The following is a 20,563-nucleotide window of genomic DNA, read 5'->3' as shown; positions in this document are numbered from 1 at the left end:
TTTGATAAATTAGCATTTTATTTTGATTAACTGTTTTTCTTTCGTCATTATGGGGTATTGTGTGTAGATTGATGATGAAAAAAACGTTTTAATACATTTTAGAATAAAGGTGTAATGTAACAAAATGTGGAAAAATTAAATTTGTCTGAATACTTTTCCCGATGGCACAGTATGTATCTAGCGTCTCAGAGTAGGTTTGCTGATCTATGATCAGGCCCCCTCCCCCCTGTTCATGTAATGACTGTATATTCATTGTGATCTTAAAGGCAAAACTGATCCTAGATCAGCACTCCTACTCTGAGACGACCTCTTGAGACCCCGACCCTGTAGATCCACCTGTCTATAAGGAATCACAGTATTCCCTCAACAGGCCTGCCCACCAGTGATTAGTATTGTAGAGGAGCGATGTTTCAGAAAATAGATGCAAGATATTTGCGTTCCCTCCCTGACAGTTTGTTCTTTAGAGAATAGAAAAGTAACTTATTCTCCAACCAGGAGGACCAATCTGCATCCCAAATGACACTCTATTCAACATAAAGAGAACTACTGACCAGAGCATTATGGGCCCCTGGTCAAAAGTAGTGCACTATAAAGGGAATAGGTTGCCATTTGGGATGCATCCTAACTCATCTTCTTCCCACAGGCTAATAATAACCATGTGACAGCAGTTTATCACCGAATATAGCTGAGATTGTGCGGGGGCCTGGGTTGATACAGTGGTGAGGCATGTGAACCTCACCGGGTGAAATCCCAAGAAACCATCTTTCTCTATCTCGTTGCCAGTTGTGCTTCAGTACTACCAGATACACTCACTCCACTGTCTTCTTGTGTAAAGACAACATTAGCCTTGTTCACATCCCAAATAGCACCCCGTTCCCTATATAGTGCACTAATCTTGACCAGATCTTATGGGCCCTGGTGAAGTAGTGCACTATATAGAGAATAGGCAGTGGTTGACTTGAGCAGGAGCTCACCGTACCAGCACTTCAGCTCCTGTTCCTCTTGAGCTCCTGTTCCTCTTCAGCTCCTGTTCCTCTTGTAGAATGTTGGCGGGAAAGTATTGTGGATCTCCTGCACCCAAATTGATTACCGGCACCTATTTCAGTCCAAGTCAAGTCACTGAGAAAAGGGTGCCATGTGGGATAGTGTCTCTGGCTGTATCATTGTGTTATAATGGCCTCTGAATTCACTGGTACTATGTGAATGCATTTGTTACTATGCACAGACATGGATAAACTCTGTCTCTCGCTCTCTCTATCTCTGGCTCACTCTCTCTATCAATGTCAATTTCAATTCAAGGGATTTATTGGCAAGGGAAACATATGTTAACATTGTCAAAGCAAGTGAATTAGATAATGAACAAAAGTGAAATAAACAATAAAAATGAACAGAAAACATTACACTCACAAAAGTTCCAAAATAATTAGGACATTTGAAATGTCATATTATGTGCAAATAGTAGAAAAGGGAAAATAAATAAATCTCTCTCGCTTATTTCAATTCAGTTCAAAGGGTTTTATTGGCATGGGAAATAAATACATCTCTCTCTCATTTCTATTCAGTTCAAAGGGTTTTATTAGCATGGGAAATAAATACATCTCTCTCTCATTTCTATTCAAAGGGTTTTATTAGCATGGGAAATAAATACATCTCTCTCACATTTCATTTCAAAGGGTTTTATTGGCATGAGAAATAAATACATCTCTCTCGCTCATTTCAATTCAGTTCAAAGGGTTTTATTGGCATGGGATATAAATACATCTCTCTCTCATTTCAATTCAGTTCAAAGGGTTTTATTGGCATGGGAAATAAATACATCTCTCTCTCATTTCTATTCATTTCAAAGGGTTTTATTGGCATGGGAAATAAATACATCTCTCTCACATTTCATTTCAAAGGGTTTTATTAGCATGGGAAATAAATACATCTCTCTCACATTTCATTTCAAAGGGTTTTATTGGCATGAGAAATAAATACATCTCTCTCGCTCATTTCAATTCAGTTCAAAGGGTTTTATTGGCATGAGAAATAAATACATCTCTCTCGCTCATTTCAATTCAGTTCAAAGGGTTTTATTGGCATGGGAAATAAATACATCTCTCTCACATTTCAGTTCAAAGGGTTTTATTAGCATGGGAAATAAATACATCTCTCTCTCATTTCTATTCAGTTCATAGGATTCTATTGGCATGGGAAACATGTTACATTGCAAAAACAAGTGAAATAGATTGTAGTTCTATTGAGATAAGAGTGATTTGTATTTTTCATGGTTCTCCCCCTTTGTGGGTGTGTCACTTCATATTGCAAATATGTTGTTAAACCTGGCAGATTATATAACCCCAGAGAGAGAGAGAGAGAGAGAGAGGGGACAGGACAGTTGCAGGAGAAAGGGCCACGTGAGCAGTGATGCCGATTCAGCCGACCACAACAACAACAGGAATGGCCTTAGGAGTTTAGGACATTTACCAGGTTTATTTAAAATGTCTGATTTATAGCTGTGTTACAAATGGCACCCTGTTGCCTGTAGCGCACTACCTTTGACCAGGTCCCATAGGGACCGACTCATAGGGCCCTGGTCAAAAGTAGTGCGCTATATGGCGAATAGAGTCACTGTGACTGTGCAGTAGGTACTGTACAATACTTTACAGTAGAGTCAGAGAGAGTGGAAAACTAGTAGGCTACTAAATGTATATCCTCTTTCGTACAGTAGCCGTCTGTCTGTCTGTCTGTCTGTCTGTCTGTCTGTCTGTCTGTCTGTCTGTCTGTCTGTCTGTCTGTCTGTCTGTCTGTCTGTCTGTCTGTCTGTCTGTCTGTCTGTCTGTCTGTCTGTCTGTCTGTCTGTTTTCATTAATATGGCTGGCCACTGGTAAACAGATGTTTGTTTAGAGATGAAAGGCAACTTATTTTGAAGATAACAATGTATTACCCATGGTGTCTCTCTCTGTGTGTCCTTGTGATGCATTCTGGGAATGAATAAAATCCCAGTCAGTTAATTATTCATAAAATAATAATACTCCCACAGAAACAATAACCTCTCCCACTGGGCAAAACTGGAATCTATGTGGAAAACACATTGGATTTGAATGTGTGGTAACCATATTTCAACATAGACAAACCTTCGATAACGTATGTTGAATTTGTACCTTTATTTGTACCTCTCAAATGCAATGTTATATTCACTTTCAGATTTTTTTTCTCTCTCTACAGCTACCCTTTGCTCTCCCATCTAAGGTTTTAACCAAGCCCAGCTTTGATATTTGTCACTGACTATTACCAATGTGCAAATGTGAGAATGATTGTTGAGAGATCTCCACTTAAAAACTAAATAGATTCACTGTTGCTATTGAAGTCATTCCGGAGGGTAGGTTTAACAGAGCAAATGAAATGTGACCATACTTTATCAATCATCAATGATGCTATTTAGGCCTGTATAGCGTTTTCAAATTGAACTAAACGTAGACAGTACAATAGGCCTAGTGCTTCCAGCTCTGGTTGATTTAAAAGGTAATGATATTGAGTGACATTGAATTGTGTTTGGTTGTCAACGCAACCAGATATCAACAATTGAAGGAGATGTATCTTCTGATTGGATAGTTCCAAATGTGCCACTGACTTAGTCTGGCTTTAATCTACAAATGAATCATTGATATGTTGGATTCACGTCTCCATCTCAACCATAAAATCAAAGTTAAAGAATAGGACTAAATCAAATAAAACTTTATTTAAAGTGCATTTAAAATTGTATTTGATTTAGTCCTATACTTTAACTTTGATTTTTTGGTTGAGATGGAGACGTGAACCCAACATATCAATGATTCATTTGTAGATTAAAGCCAGACTAAGTCAGTGGCACATTTGGAACTATCCAAGCAAAAGATAAATATCCTTCAAATTTTGATATTTTTTCACCATTTACTTTTAATGATATCTCAAATGCAATCCAGGTCATTTGGTCCTGCTATTCAAATCAAATCAAGCTTTATTTATTCAGCACATTTCAGACGTGAAATGCAACACAATGTTCTTCACAAGAAAAAACAATGAAAATAAAAATGGAAGTATTTAGTACACAACAAACATAAGAAGATGAAAACAATAGAATAACAAAAAGTGAATGACTAAAAACCACCCCAAGGAAAAGCAAAACTAAAAAGGTGTGTTTTAAGATCTCCTTTAAATATGTCCACAGTTTCTGCCCCCCTCAGGTTCTCTGGCAGGCTATTCCAGAGGCTGGGGGCATAATAACTAAAGGCTGCCTCTCCATGTCTCTTGGTCCTAGGCTTTGGGATAGTTAAAAGGCCAGTGCCAGAGGACCTGAGGGACCTACTGGGTACATAACTTAAAAGCACGTCTGACATGTATTGGGCTGCACCATCATGGATTGATTTAAAAACCAATAGAGGAATGTTAAAATGAATGATAAAACTCACAGGCAGCGAGTGCAGAGACCTGAAACACAGTGTAATGTATCATGTCTGAACCTGGTGTAATGTGTGCTCTCCGTCTGGTCTTGATCAGTACCCATGCTGCATCATTCTGTCGGTTTTGCAGCTGACCAATGATTTCTTGGGTAGACTAGACAGGAGAGAATTACAGTAGTCAAACCTGCTTGTAATAAAAGCATGGATGAGTCTCTCTGTATCAACCGGAGACAGAAAGAAAGAAATACTTTGGCAATGTTTCTCAGGTGGTAAAAAGCTATTTTAGTCACATTCCTAATGTTCAGAAAACTAAAATGACACCTAGGTTTTTTTTTACCTGGTGTTTTATCTTCATAGATGAAGTACCACAGTGATATCACATTTATCTGTTTTATAAATAAACAAAATATCTGACATTTGAACTTTACTGTGCTTTTAAATGGTTGAAAGCGCAGTGGTAGACATTTGGGTGACAACTAAACCAAAAACCAGACATTGTTTTCCATTGGAATTTGGTTGTGCTTTTAGATAATTGAAAGCATAGTGATAACACATTGGGAATTCAGATAACTTATGGCTGTCTTTTTTGAGTGGGTGAATATAAATTCTAATCTAATTGACCAACGTCTCAACCAAATATTACCCAATTATCAACGTTGGAATGACGTGGTGTGCCAAGTGGGCTCTCAGCATCGAGGCTCCATTGTAAAATATATATTTATCTCCATGCGATTCACATATAGCGTCAATCCAAACGGATTGATTGAATTTGTAAGCTAATTAACTTGGATAAATAAAGAGTGAGAGAGAGAGTGAGAGAGAGCGAGAGAGATAGTGAGAGAGAGCGTGTGAGAGAGTGACAGAGAGAGAGTGAATGAGAGAGAGTGAGTGAGTGAGTGAGTGAAAGAGTGAGAGGGAGAGAAAGAGAGTCTGCTTTGGCAATGTTAGCATATGTTTCCCATACTAATAAAGCCCCTTGAATTGAAATTGAATTGAATTGAGAGAGTGCCTTCCGTCCAGGACATCTACAGCACCTGGTGTCACAGGAAGGCCAAGAAGATAATCAAGGACTTCATCCACTCGAGCCACAGCCTGTTCAATCCGCTATCATCCAGAAGGCGAGGTCAATACAGGTGCATCAAAGCTGGGACCGAGAGACTGAAAAACAGCTTCTATCTCAAGGCCATCAGACTGTTAAATAGTCACCACTAGCCAGCCTCCGCCCAGTACCCTGCCCTGAACTTTAGTCACTGTTACTAGCCGGCTATCATCCGGTTACTGAACCCTGCAACTTAGAGTCTATGTACATAGACATGGAACACTGGTCACTTTAATAATGTTTACATACTATTTTATCCATTTCATACACACAGTATACACTGTATTCCAGTCAATGCCATCCTATTCAACTATTGCTGTATATATAGTATTCTATCCTATGTATTCTACAGATATACTAAATATTCTATCAACATACTGTCCATAATGTCTATACATTCAATCATATATTGGACACACCTACTCATTCAAGGGTTTTTCTTAATTGTTTTACTATTTTCTACATTGTAGAATAATAGTGAAAATGTCAAAACTATGAAATAACCCATGTGGAATCATGTAGTAACAAAAAAAGTGTTAAACAAATCAAAATATATTTTATATTTGCGATTTTTCAAAGTAGCCACCCTTTGCCATGATGACAGCTTTGCACTCTCTTGGCATTCTCTCAACCAGCTACACCATTTACTACATTACAATGTGTTAGGCATCTAACAAAGTTTGTTATGTAAAATGGAAATCTGGAATGAGTTAAACCAGACTGCAAGTAGCCTTAGGAGCTTAACCAAAGGAATTCTATAAAGTTTATTTACTTGTGAAAGGTTGGAATCAAATCGTTTGGGTCTGTCTGTATTTAAAGGGCTACTGTGGTGTCCTGAAACTGACCATGTGTTCATGTGGTTGATTTATACTGCGTCTCTCTCAAGGTGATTTGTTTATTAAACTGTGTCTCTCTCAAGGTGATTTATATGTTTATTAAACTTTCAAGGTGAGTTTTGAATTAAACTGCTTTTTCAAAAATAATTAACCCATCAAAACAATATACTGTAGTGACTAACAACAGAAGGAACTGGAGAAAGCAAAAAAAAGCCAGTCGGGTTTTGTGTTTGTGGTCTATGTCGTGTGGTTGGATAATATGCATGTAACCAGCTTCTTGCACAACAACAAGTCTGGGCCTAATGGTGGATATTTATGATAATACCCAGAAGGAATTTACTACGAACTGTTAGAAAAACAACACAATCCCAAAACATTATCACTGACATAAACCGGCAACACAAAAGCCCCATGCTGTGCATGTTTGTAGCTATCTATCACCACACTCTCCTGGCTAGCCGGTATAAAGCCATTCTATCACCTCACTACCATGTCAATGAGCATTGGCAGATTTACTGTAAATACATCCATTTATGTGAGATTGCATCCCAAATATAACTCAGTTTTCTCTTCATAGACCTGCTTCTAATCATTTTTCACATAGTCTATCTGCTATAGGGCTCCTGAGTGGCGCAGCGGTCTAAGGCACTGCATCTCAGTGCAAGCAGTGTCACTACAGTCCCTACAGTGGTTTGAATCCAGGCTGTATTACATCCAACTCTAATTGGGAGTCCTACAGTGTGGTGCACAATTGGCCCAGCATCGTCTGGGTTTGGCTGGTGTAGGCCGTCATTGTAAATACAAATTTTTTTCTTAACTGACTTGCCTAGTAAAATAAAACAACACTTGGAATTTTTATGTTATTGTGTGTTGGTCCAATGCAGCGTACTGCTGGTTGACAAAAACCAATGTAGCGTACTGCTGGTTGTCACTGCTGGTCATAACCAGTACATCTAAACAGGCCAGTCTAGTACCGTTGGGCTTGGTTTGACTCAGCTCAGGCGTGTGTAAAGGTTTATAAGTGTCTCCTCGTTGAGCTGGAGGGGAACAGTGACTCATCAGTAAGTAGCCTTCTGAAAAAATTGCCTTCTAAAAATGTACAAAACGTCTACATCTAGACTCTGCGGTGCCATCTGAGAAGGTTACGACTGTGTGTGTGTGTGTGTGTGTGTGTGTGTGTGTGTGTGTGTAGTCCACTTGACCAGTATCCATTGTGCAGTGGGATTTTTTTGTTGTTGTTGTGCCCAGTCACGTATGGTTGAAAAAAATATATAATTTGTGTCAGGCCGAGAAGGGCAAGGGCAAAGCCTAAGCCAGCAGCATATCACCCTGCATCCCACTGCTGGCTTCCTTCTGAAGCTAAGCAGGGTTGGTCCTGGTCTGTCCCTGGATGGAAGACCAGATGCTGCTAGAAGTGCTGTCGGAGGCACCCTTTTCTCTGGTCTAATGAAAATATCCCAATTCCCCAGGGCAGTGATTGGAGACATTACCCTGTGTAGGGTGCTGTCTTTTGGATGGGATGTTAAAAATCGGTGTCCTGACTCTCTGTGGTCACTAAAGATCCCATGGCACTGTTCGTAAGAGTGTTAACCCTGGTGTCCTGGATAAATTACCAATCTGGGCCATTCCACCCCCCCTCCCCTCCCCTGTAACTATTCCCCAGGTCGTTGCTGTAAATGAGAATGTGTTCTCAGTCAACTTACCTGGTAAAATACTGATATCCCTCTCATGGTATAGGTTATGACTTGCTGGAGCAGGAGGCTGGTGGTGAACATGCACCTTCAGTTTGTTCAAGGTGGCCCTTATGGCAGCAGTGATGGAGCAGTTTGTTCAAGGTGGGCCCTTATGGCAGCAGTGATGGAGCAGTTTGTTCAAGGTGGGCCCTTATGGCAGCAGTGATGGAGCAGTTTGTTCAAGGTGGGCCCTTATGGCAGCAGTGATGGAGCAGTTTGTTCAAGGTGGGCCCTTATGGCAGCAGTGATGGAGCAGTTTGTTCAAGGTGGGCCCTTATGGCAGCAGTGTTGGAGCAGTTTGTTCAAGGTGGCCCTTATGGCAGCAGTGATGGAGCAGTTTGTTCAAGGTGGGCCCTTATGGCAGCAGTGATGGAGCAGTTTGTTCAAGGTGGGCCCTTATGGCAGCAGTGATGGAGCAGTTTGTTCAAGGTGGGCCCTTATGGCAGCAGTGATGGAGCAGTTTGTTCAAGGTGGGCCCTTATGGCAGCAGTGATGGAGCAGTTTGTTCAAGGTGGGCCCTTATGGCAGCAGTGATGAAGCAGTTTGTTCAAGGTGGGCCCTTATGGCAGCAGTGATGGAGCAGTTTGTTCAAGGTGGGCCCTTATGGCAGCAGTGTTGGAGCAGTTTGTTCAAGGTGGCCCTTATGGCAGCAGTGATGGAGCAGTTTGTTCAAGGTGGGCCCTTATGGCAGCAGTGATGGAGCAGTTTGTTCAAGGTGGGCCCTTATGGCAGCAGTGATGGAGCAGTTTGTTCAAGGTGGGCCCTTATGGCAGCAGTGATGAAGCAGTTTGTTCAAGGTGGGCCCTTATGGCAGCAGTGATGAAGCAGTTTGTTCAAGGTGGGCCCTTATGGCAGCAGTGATGGAGCAGTTTGTTCAAGGTGGGCCCTTATGGCAGCAGTGTTGGAGCAGTTTGTTCAAGGTGGGCCCTTATGGCAGCAGTGATGGAGCAGTTTGTTCAAGGTGGGCCCTTATGGCAGCAGTGATGGAGCAGTTTGTTCAAGGTGGGCCCTTATGGCAGCAGTGTTGGAGCAGTTTGTTCAAGGTGGGCCCTTATGGCAGCAGTGATGGAGCAGTTTGTTCAAGGTGGGCCCTGATGCCGTTCATGTGCTGTCGACTACTGATTCATGCTTTGATTTAGCAAGTTGAGATGTTGCTTATTTCTACTTATGCAGAAGTTTTATTCCATTCTATTTTATTAAGCTTTATTTATTTTCTTGTTGTTGGGAACCTGCCAATAAACATTTCATTGGACTGTGTACACTATGTGCATTCGACAAAATAAACTTGAACTTGAACTTTCTTGTTTGATCTGCCATCCGTTTCAGACTGTTCTGAATAATCTGATTTGAATAACACCATTAGAAGCTGTTTAATCTGATTTGAATAACACCATTAGAAGCTGTTTAATCTGATTTGAATAACACCATTAGAAGCTGTTAGTTCATTTGAATAACACCCATTAGAAGCTGTTTAAGTTCATTTGAATAACACCATTAGAAGCTGTTTAAGTTCATTTGAATAACACCATTAGAAGCTGTTTAAGTTCATTTGAATAACACCATTAGAAGCTGTTTAAGTTCATTTGAATAACACCATTAGAAGCTGTTTAATCTGATTTGAATAACACCATTAGAAGCTGTTTAAGTTCATTTGAATAACACCATTAGAAGCTGTTTAAGTTCATTTGAATAAGCTGTTTAAGTTATGCTGGGGTATTTATGGTGTGCATGATCATATTCGTGTATTCCAGCTAGACTACAGACCTGGGTTCAAATACTATTGGATATCTAGCGATAGGGCTTACCCATAGTAACTGATTGCAGAAACGGTGAGTTTGTGTGTGTGTTACGGTGCTGATTAAAGAAGCTTTGGCTTGGAAGACTTGTACAGGAGTGCACTATGTGTTGTTATCATTGGCTATATGCGTCAGAGATCAAATGTGTCTCCACACAAAGACACCATGTTTCATAACAAAGCTGAAAAAAATAGAAGCGCAGCATCAAAACGTCTGGTGGGTTTCATAACCACGTCTTTATAGCAGTTCAATAATGATGAGATGGGAGACAGGAATCAGTTTAACCATTTATCTGGAACGTGATCATCTCAAACACACACAACACCCATGATGCTCTGCGACACAACTCCAATACACCACAGACACAACACAAACACATAGACATTCGGGGGCACCAAAGCATGATAGATCTGTGTACTGCACAGGAACAGACACAGCCAGATACAGACACAGCTACAGACACCACTACAGACACAGCCAGATACAGATACAGAAACAGACACATACATAAACATAAACACAGACAGACACAGACAGCCGCAGACGCAGACACAGATACTGATACAGACAGACAGACACAGATACAGACACAGACACAAACACAGACACAAACACAGACACAGAGGCAACCTGTATTCTCAGTGTTCACCAAAGTTGTGTTGTGAATATTTGTTCTGGATTCTTAATCAATCTGGCCTGTTGTGTAGGTTAAGGTTAGGCCTGTCTGCTCTGCCAGCCCATGGCAACACCAAAGCTGTACTAAATACCTGAATGTTTCCCGGTACTGGCTTTGCCCCAGGCATTTGAAACTGTGTTGCTAAGAGGATATGTCCATTGTGCTGGCTTTGCCCCAGGCATTTGAAACTGTGTTGAAAGAGGATATGTCCATTGTGGGAAGCTAATCTTTCTAAAGCATTGTTTGTAAAAAGTTAATTGTATGATGTGGCAGCCTCCCTCCTTGGCGTTGCTCTCGGTGTTTGTACTGTGAACAATTGTCACATCTGTCGGAAGGATTGGACCAAAACGCAGCGTGTTGAGTGCTCATCTTCTTTTATTTAGATTAAAGGGAACACTTAAACAAAAACTAACAAACGACAAAACGACAGTTACGTAAGGTACACGGACTATATGAAAAACAACCACCCACAACCCATAGGAAAAAAACAGGCTGCCCAAGTATGGCTTCCAATCAGAGACAATGAAAGACACCTGCCTCTGATTGGAAACCATACTCAGCCACACATAGAAAATGAACATAGAAAATGAAAACTAGAACAAATCCCCATGAAACAAACCAACCCCAAAACAACACCCCCTGCCACGCCCTGACCATACTACAATGACAAATTACCCCTTTTACTGGTCAGGACGTGACAACAATAGGATGAATGTCTGTCTGTCTTGTCCCCAAATTACACACCATCTTCCCTATGTAGTGCACTACTTTTGACCAGAGCCCTACGTGGGGTTCCATTGGGGATCGCAGACTCTGTGTTAGTCATGCTGTGCGTAGCAGAATAATACTATATAATAATACTACTTCTCCGATTTCTCATTTCTCATTGTTGTGATTCCTAAGATTTTTGTGAAGCCTGCCAGGAACAATGACGGGGATATGTGCAAATTCTGCAGCGATCATTACGGTTGGATTATCCTGGGTTATTTTTAACGATGTAAATAATAATTTCAATTGGAATACCCTTCTGGTTAATGCAATGTTCTGTCTACTCTCTCACTGACACACACACGCACACACGCACGCACACGCACGCACGCACACACACACACACACACACACACACACACACAACAAGGCAAGGAATATTGCTCTAGATCATGACTGTAATAAAACAATGCTTCTGTTGTTTACATTGGTTGTTTACTTTAGGTCAACTGTTCCTTGGGCCTTTCAAAGCCAATGTAGAGTCTGCATCCCAAATGGCACCCTATTCCCTTTATAGTGCACTACTTTTGACCAGGGGGGAATAGAATGGCATTTGAGACGCAGTCCAAGTCTTAATTGTTCATGCAACAATAAAAGTGTGGTTTACCACATATTATGGGCAGCAGAGAGGAAGACTGGCAGCAGAAAGGAAGACTGGCAGCAGAGAGGAAGACTGGCAGCAGAAAGGAAGACTGGCAGCAGAAAGGAAGACTGGCAGCAGAGAGGAAGACTGGCAGCAGAGAGGAAGACTAGCAGCAGAGAGGAAGACTGGCAGCAGAGAGGAAGACTGGCAGCAGAGAGGAAGACTGGCAGCAGAGAGGAAGACTGGCAGCAGAGAGGAAGACTGGCAGCAGAGAGGAAGACTGGCAGCAGAAAGGAAGACTGGCAGCAGAGAGGAAGACTGGCAGCAGAGAGGAGGACTGGCAGCAGAGAGGAGGACTGGCAGCAGAGAGGAGGACTGGCAGCAGAGAGGAAGACTGGCAGCAGAGAGGAGGACTGGCAGCAGAGAGGAGGACTGGCAGCAGAGAGGAGGACTGGCAGCAGAGAGGAAGACTGGCAGCAGAGAGGAAGACTGGCAGCAGAGAGGAAGACTGGCAGCAGAGAGGAGGACTGGCAGCAGAGAGGAGGACTGGCAGCAGAGAGGAGGACTGGCAGCAGAGAGGAAGACTGGCAGCAGAGAGGAGGACTGGCAGCAGAGAGGAGGACTGGCAGCAGAGAGGAGGACTGGCAGCAGAGAGGAGGACTAGCAGCAGAGAGGAGGACTGGCAGCATGAGAAAAACAAGACTTAAAATGCTTGTTTGTGTTTTTTGTTCAGCATGCATAACGTACTGTGGGCTACTCCTTTGCCGAACCAGACCAATGTGCATGCCATAGTTTAGCCCAATGAGCATTACAAAGCCCAATGAGCATTACAAAGCCCAATGTGTATTACAAAGCCCAATGAGCATTACAAAGCCCAATGAGCATTACAAAGCCCAATGTGTATTACAAAGCCCAATGTGTATTACAAAGCCCAATGTGTATTACAAAGCCCAATGTGTATTACAAAGCCCAATGTGTATTACAAAGCCCAATGTGTATTACAAAGCCCAATGTGTATTACAAAGCCCAATGTGTATTACAAAGCCCAATGAGTATTACAAAGCCCAATGTGTATTACAAAGCCCAATGTGTATTACAAAGCTCAATGAGTATTACAAATCCCAATGTGTATTACAAAGCTCAATGAGTATTACAAAGCCCAATGAGTATTACAAAGCTCAATGAGTATTACAAAGCCCAATAAGTATTACAAAAGGGTGTTTAGCATCCCCAGTGGCTCTGTAAGTTATGGAAGGATGTTCTCCTCTGCTGGCCGGCTCTCCAGGCACCATCACAGCAGCCTGAAGCCACATACTGACTAAACTCCTGTTTCTAAAAATGAATTCAAAAGGCACCAATAAGTCATTTTTCATTTAATTTGTATTTCATTCTAAGTAATTTAATTTTCAGCCTATATGCGCAATTAATGATTTAGTACAACAAAATGTTGTTTAAGTGCTGAGCCTTTTATGTCCCTACCAGCCTAGTGTGTCACACTCGCAAATGCTTCACAATGTATTTCTTTATTTGCAACAGCCTTGAAATAATATAGCTTAAATAATTCATTTGTCTTCCTCCTTAGTCTCCCTGTCTGGCTCCTGACCTATTTAGAGTATTTATATGCTGTTTAATTCGACATGTAGCCTATTTGAAATAATGAGCGCTTCTTACAGTCACCTTTTCATGTTTATTCAAATACTTTTCATTCAAATCATATGGTTGGGTTTCAATACTTCAAAACCAAATGGTAGGTTCAGAGGCTAGTCACAAAAATAGATGGGTGTTGGTTAAATTGGGATTTTAATAAATGGAGAGAATTTGGAGCAGCAGTTTTTTTTCTTCCTGTGAGCACGTAGCATGTTTTAAGCAGAGCCCATGGAGAGCACAAACATCACTCCACTTCCAACCACTCAACTCCACTCACATACTCTGATACAGACATGGATCTGTTGGTCACAGATACCTTTAAAAAACAAAGTAGGGGCGTGGGTCAGAAAACCAGTCCACATCTGGTGTGACTTTGCCTCATGCAGCGCGACACATCTCCTTCGCATAGAGTTGATCAGGCTGTTGATTGTAGCCTGTGGAATGTTGACCTACTCCTCTTCAATGGATGTGTGAAGTTGCTGGATATTGGTAGGAACTGGAACACGCTGTCGTACACGTCAATCCAGAGCATCCCAAACATGTTCAATGGGTGACATGTCTGGTGAGTATGCAGGCCATGGAAGAACTAGGACATTTTAAGCTTCCAGGAACTGTGTACAGATCCTTGCGACATGGGGCCGGGAATTATCATGCTGAAACATGAGGTGGTGGCGGCGGATGAATGGCACAACAATGGGCTTCAGGATCTCGTCACAGTATCTCTGTGCGATCAAACTGCCATCGATAAAATGCAAAAAAAGTGTGTTCATTGTCCGTAGCTTATGCCTACCCATACCATAACCCCACTGCCACCATAGGGCACTCTGTTCACAATGTTGACATCAGCAAACTGCTCGCACACATGACGCCATACACGCTGTCTGTCATCTGCCCGGTACAGTTGAAACCAGGATTCATCCATGAAGAGAACACTTCTCCAGTGTACCAGTGGCCATCGAAGGTGAGCATATGCCCACTGAAGTTGGTTACTACGCTAAACTAAAGTCAGGTTAAGACCCTGGTGAGGACAACGAGCACGCAGATTAATTACCCTGAGACGGTTTCTGAGAGTTTGCGCAGAAATTCTTCTGTTGTGCAAAACCACAGTTTCATCAGCTATCCGGGTGGCTGGTCTCAGACGATCCCATAGGTGAAGAAGCCGAATGTGGAGGTCCTGGGTTACTCGTCGTCTGTGGTTTTGAGGCCTTGGACTTACTGCCAAATTCTCTAAAATGACGTTGAAGGCGGCTTATGGTAGAGAAATTAACATTCAATCATCTGGCAAAAGCTGTGGTGGACATTCCTGCAGTCAGCATGCCAATTGCACTCTCCCTCAAAACTTGAGACATCTGTTGCATTGTGTTTTGTGACAAAACTGCACATTTTAGAGTGACCTTAAATTATCCCCAGCATAAGGTGCACCTGTGTAATGATTATGCTGTTTAATCAGCTTCTTGATACGCTACACCTGTCAGGTGGATGGATTATCTTGGCAAATCAGAAATGCTCACTAACAGGGATATAAACACATTTTTGCACAACATTGGAAAGAAGTAAGCTTTTTGTGCGTATTGAACATTTCTGGGATCTTTTATTTCAGGTCATGAAACATGAGCTGTTTACAAGTTGCATTTATGTTCAGTGTAGTTTACCTAATACTGTACACAAGTTCAGATATAGGCCATAACAGCCTTATCCTCCCTCACCTCTCATACCCCTCTCTCTCCTCTCAACCCCCTCCTCTCAAACCCCTCCCTCTCCTCTCATACCCCTCTCTCTCCTCTCAACCCCCTCCTCTCAACCCCCTCCCTCTCCTCTCATACACCCCCCCCCCCCCCCCCCCCCCCCGAAAGAATTACATTCTCATTTATAGCAACGACCTGGGGAATAGTTACAGGGGAGAGGATGAATGAGCCAATTGGAAGCTAGGGATGATTAGATAGCCATGATGGTATGAGGGCCAGATTGGGAATTTAGCCAGGACACCAGGGTTAACATTCCTACAATAAGTGCCATGGGATCTTTAGTGACCACAGAGTGTCAGGACACCAATTTAACGTGCCATCTGAAAGACGGAACCCAACACAGGGCAATATCTCCAATCACTGCTCTGGGATACTTTTTTTAGACCAGAGGAAAGAGGAAAGAGTGCCTCCTACTGGCCCTCCAGCAGCATCTGGTCTCCCATCCAGAACCTACCCTGCTTCAGATGCAAGCCAGCAGTAGGATGCACGGTGGTATACTGCGGTCATACCTCTACCTCTCATATGCCTCTCATACCTCTACCTCTCATACCCCTCTCATACCTCTACCCCTCATACCCCTCCCATACCCTCTCATACCCCTCTCATACCTCTACCCCTCATACCCCTCCCATACCCTCTCATACCCCTCTCATACCCCTCCCATACCTCTCTCATACCCCTCCCATACCTCTACCACGCATACCTCTCTCATATACCTCTCATACCTCTACCTCTCATACCCCTCCCATACCTCTACCCCTCATACACCTCTCATACCTCTACCTCCGATACCCCTCTCATATTCCTCTCGTACCCCTCTCGTACCCCTCTCGTACTCCTCTCATACCCCTCTCATACCCCTCTCGTACTCCTCTCATATTCCTCTCATACTCCTCTCGTACCCCTCTCGTACCCCTCTCATATTCCTCTCATACCCCTCTCATATTCCTCTCGTACCCCTCTCGTACCCCTCTCGTACCCCTCTCGTACTCCTCTCGTACCCCTCTCGTACCCCTCTCGTACCACTCTCGTACCCCTCTCGTACTCCTCTCGTACCCCTCTCGTACCCCTCTCGTACCCCTCTCGTACCCCTCTCGTACCCCTCTCATACTCCTCTCATACCACTCTCATACCCCTCTCATACTCCTCTCATACCACTCTCGTACCCCTCTCATACCCCTCTCGTACCCCTCTCATACCCCTCTCGTACTCCTCTCATACTCCTCTCATACTCCTCTCTTACCCCTCCCTCTAAGAAGTCTAGGAGAGTTGTGAGCTGTCTAAGGTCATTAGCCAGTATCCGCCATGTATGGCGTGCAGTATCTGCTGAATGGAATATACTGTAGACTGTAGAGACCTTCACCCAACACTCAGTGACCTCATCTAGAGGTTCAGATCTCTTGGCATAACCGGCTATGCCAAGATCAACTGATCACATGACAGTTGCTGGACCAGGGTTCTGATCTCGGTCAGGGCTACCTGTGTCAGGAGGTTCTCCGGTAATGATTAAACCCATGGCCCTGTCTGTCTGTCTGTCTGTCTGTCTGTCTGTCTGTCTGTCTGTCTGGTGTTAGATAACTAGCATGCCATGATAGTCAGTGACTGTTGACAGGAAATGGGTTCTTCCGCGGAATTAGTCCATTTTTTGGTTGTGGCTGCGTGTCTGTGATTATGTGTGTGTTTTTGTGTGTTTGTGTGTGCACTTACAGATACAGCTATATAACATTGTGGCTTTTTAAATGTGGACAGTGATGCAGGATGCAGGGATTTGAAGGGGGCGCTGGAGTGTTTGCCTAACGTCTATGTTCTATGTTGACCACGCTCTGTACAGTCCATCCAACGCCGTCCAACATCATCGTTCATCTGTCACCATGTCCACTCACACAAATCTGACAAAGTAGTTGTGCAGTTAGACTCCAGGTGTCAAAACTGATGTCATTGAAAGTGATTCATTTGGGGTTCAGTCCTACTCTGCCAACACATGACTTCTTTGGGGAAAAATACTGTATCTCTGAAGAGAGGTTGAAGTTGTTCTCTGTTCTTAACAGTTCCGGTTAAGCCTAGGAATTCTCCGTCGGGCATACTTATTAGACTATGACTAGGGTTATGTATTAACACTTATTTACCAGATAAGTTGACTGAGAACATATTTCATTGATTTTGATTGCATTTTTTTAAGGATCCCCCAGCATAAACTGACGCCATGATGCCATCTAGTCTTCCTGGTTTCCGACACATAACAGCAACAAAAAACATTACAGACAAAAATACTTTTCAATTTACATACATTTAAAAACATTAACAAGTAGACAGTACAGACATTTAAAATACCTGAAATATAACATTAATAAACATATTCAGGGATCAGTATCTATCCAGTCAGTTACAGGGGGATGAGAAGGGGTTAATCTGGGTCTGGGAAAACAGTTACAAGGGGATGAGAAGGGTTCATCTGGGTCTGGGAAACGGTTACAGGGGGATGAGAAGGGGTTCATCTGGGTCTGGGAAATGGTTACAGGGGGATGAGAAGGGTTCATCTGGGTCTGGGGAAACGGTTACAGGGGGATGAGAAGGGGTTCATCTGGGTCTGGGAAACGGTTACAGGGGGATGAGAAGGGGTTCATCTGGGTCTGGGAAATGGTTACAGGGGGATGAGAAGGTGTTCATCTGGGTCTGGGGAAATGGTTACAGGGGGATGAGAAGGGGTTCATCTGGGTCTGGGAAACGGTTACAGGGGGATGAGAAGGGGTTCATCTGGGTCTGGGAATCTGGCCTTTAGAAGATACTGTACAGTATCTGAAAATGGAACAGGCATATTGGTGTACTCCATGTAGCTATGTTTAATAATCTGTGTCTCAAATGGCACCCTATTCCCTATAAAGTGAACTACGTTTGACCAAAGCCCTATGGGTGCACTAAATAGGTAATAGGGGGCCATTTGGGACTCAGACATAGTGTTTGTATCAAGAGGATGAGAGGATAAGCGGGACGAGAGGATAATGAGGACGAGAGGATAAGAGGACGAGAGAGAGACAGATTTGAAAAGCAGTAAAACATATGGTCTACAGACCTGGGTTCAAATACTATTAGAAATCTTTATACCCCTCTCGGTGCCAGATGGGTGTTTTTTTGGGACTATTCCATTGTGCCAGCCAAGCACCGTCAAGCACAGATCAAGTATTTTAAATCATTTCAAATACTATTTGAACCCAGGTCTGCCACAGACAGACTGTGAGGTTCCGTGCAGCAGTAGACACCAAGCCACAGACTATTAGCACTGGCTTGACCACAACCAGAGATATTCATTGGCAACTTGTCCTTACTGCTTTACTGAGTTGTTTTGAAGTCGAGTTCACATGGAAAAGTAATACGGTTTGTGGCGAGACAGAGTTATCCTGAGAATGTCCCACGAACCCTGCTCTGTTTTGTTTTGACACACTGAGTATTTTTCTTTCTGTCCAGCTCCCAGAGTTGTAGACCATTATTGAACGATGGAGTTTAGGCATTAACTTCGAAATCTTAAGGTTAGGCATTAACTCCGAATGGTAAGGAAAGGGTTAAGGATTGGGATGGGGTTTTAAAAACACATTGCAAAGAAAACTTGCAAATATGGAGCCTTTGGCACCAAAGGCAGATGATTATTCCAGTCCACAACGCCATAGCAAATGCCAAACCTACTTTAAAGTAACAGCGCTCACTGTTGCCCCTAGTGGCCGAGTTCGACATCATCTCCCCGACATCCTCAGACATGGATCGACGTGGAATACTGACTTGTATCACGGGGTGACCTGGCTGAATGTGTACAGTGTCTCATCTCACAACAGGCAATAGCTGCACTTGATCTGATACTTTATGGATTTCATTTGGCTTGATACACAATACAACACAATACAATACAATACAACACAATACAACGCATTATAATATAGTACAATATAATACAATATAATACAACAGAATAGAATACAATATAATACAATACAATACAATACAACACAATATAATATAGTACAATATAATAAAATACAATACAATACATTACAATACAATACAATATAATATAGTACAATATAATACAATATAATACAACAGAATAGAATACAATATATACAATAGAATATAATAAAATATAATAAAATAGAATACAATATAATACAATAGGATAGAATAGAAGAGTTTGATACCTGGACTCCTCTATCTTGTGAGCACTGGGAGTGGTTTTGCATTACATATGCAGGCAAAGTATAAACACCAAAAGCTCTCTTCAGTTTGATCACGTCCGCTCAAAGCACTGCATCTGTCTGTATCATCCATTCATACTGCATGAAGTGCATGAGATCCAATAGCTAATTGTAGTGTGTGGCACTTATCAGTCTGCTTTAATTCCCTAGCCAGGGCTGAGGAGATCAGCCCAGGAACTTTTCACCAGTCTGCCTGGACACTGACCCACAATTTTTACTCCTGAATTTATTTAAGCTTGACATAACAAAAGGATTGAATACTTATTGACTTACAGCTTTTCATTTTTTTTTTAATATGTAAAAAATGTCTAAAAAACATAATTCCACTTTGACATTATGGGGTATTGTGTGTAGACCAGTGACACAAAATCTCAATTTAATCCATTTTAAATTCAGGCAGTAACTGTCACAGGCGTCTGAATGAGTAGACCAAGGTGCAGCGTGGAATATGTTCATCTTGATGTTTAATGAAAAAATGAACACTTACAAATGAAACAAAAATGACAGCAAACAGTTCCATCAGGTACTCACAACTAAACGGAAAACAACTACCCACAAAAAACAAAGGAAAAACAGGCTGCCTAAGTATGGCTTCCAATCAGAGACAACGACAGACACCTGGCTCTGATTGGAAACCATACCCGGCCAAAACATAGAAAACAAAACATAGAATGCCCACCCACCTATCACACCCTGGCCTAGCTAAACAGAGAAAACACAGCTCTCCTAGGTCAGAGCGTGACAGTACCCCCCCCCCCAAAGGTGCGGACTCCCGGCCGCAAACCTGAACCTATTGCGGAGGGTCCGTGTGGGCATCTATAATTGGCGGCGGCTCTGGTTCGGGGCGTAGCCCCCACACCGCCCGCTGATGCTCTGAACTACTGACCGTCGCTGAAGACTCTGGGCTGCAGACTGTCGCTGAAGACTCTGAGCTGCAGACCGTCGCTGAAGACTCCGGGCTGCAGACTGTCGTTGAAGGCTCCTGACTGAGGAGCGTCGCTGGAGGCTCCGGACTGGG

Source organism: Salmo trutta, chromosome 16, assembly GCF_901001165.1.
Source record: "Salmo trutta chromosome 16, fSalTru1.1, whole genome shotgun sequence".
NCBI classification, from domain to species: domain Eukaryota; kingdom Metazoa; phylum Chordata; class Actinopteri; order Salmoniformes; family Salmonidae; genus Salmo; species Salmo trutta.
This window is presented reverse-complemented; position numbering follows the sequence as displayed.